The following is an 884-nucleotide window of genomic DNA, read 5'->3' on the forward strand; positions in this document are numbered from 1 at the left end:
AAAAAAAAAAAAAAAAAAAGATATTACAGTGGTCAGCAGGTGGCATACTGGTTAAGGCGCTAGACTCCCATATGATTAACCACAGTTTGAGTCTCGGACCCCGCAGCTTGAAACTCCTACCAGGTGCACGTGCTTGCATACCTAAAGTCCAAGAAGAAAATGGAGAAGAAAGGACGTGACACGACCATCCCCCCCCGGGGGCTGATTTCTCACCTTCTCTCTCTCCATCTCTCTCTGTCTCTCTGGTGAGTGCACATACTCTATAGCAAAACTCTCTAAAAAAATTACAAAGGACACAAAGATGAAGCAATGGATAGGAGGGTGGGGTATGGCAGGGCATGGGGTGGGGGTGCAGAGTGTCCATGCCCTCTCTGGGTGCACCATCCTCCCAGCATCTCCATGTGTTCAGCCACCTGGAAGCTCCCGTTCAGACAGTTACTTAAAAAATGGGCAGATGGAGTAAAACACTCTAACTGACCTGTGCTTCAGGACCCAGCAATGGTGATGGGCAGGTCTTTATAGATTGTGCCTGGTTTTACTTAACCTATTCATACAGAGCTGTAAGGAATTCCTTCTTTTTCTTTGTTTTCTTTTTTCTCTCTCTTTCATTCTTTCATAAAAGTTTAGCTACTGCCAGACAAAACGAGGGACGTGAAAACATTTGATAAAGTATTATAAACATGTTACAGTTTTTTAATTCAGACACTGCTGGTGTTTATTATCGCTCGAGCTTTCTAATAGTAAAACACTCTAACTGGCCTGTGCTTCAGGACCCAGCGATGGTGATGGGCAGGTCTGAAATGACAGGGATGACCTCTAGCAATACTCTCTACTCCATCCTTACTCAGGAAATGTTAAAAACACCTAAGCAGCTGCATTGCAGT

Source organism: Tupaia chinensis, unplaced genomic scaffold (genome assembly GCF_000334495.1).
Source record: "Tupaia chinensis unplaced genomic scaffold, TupChi_1.0 Scaffold000361_2, whole genome shotgun sequence".
NCBI lineage: Eukaryota > Metazoa > Chordata > Mammalia > Scandentia > Tupaiidae > Tupaia > Tupaia belangeri.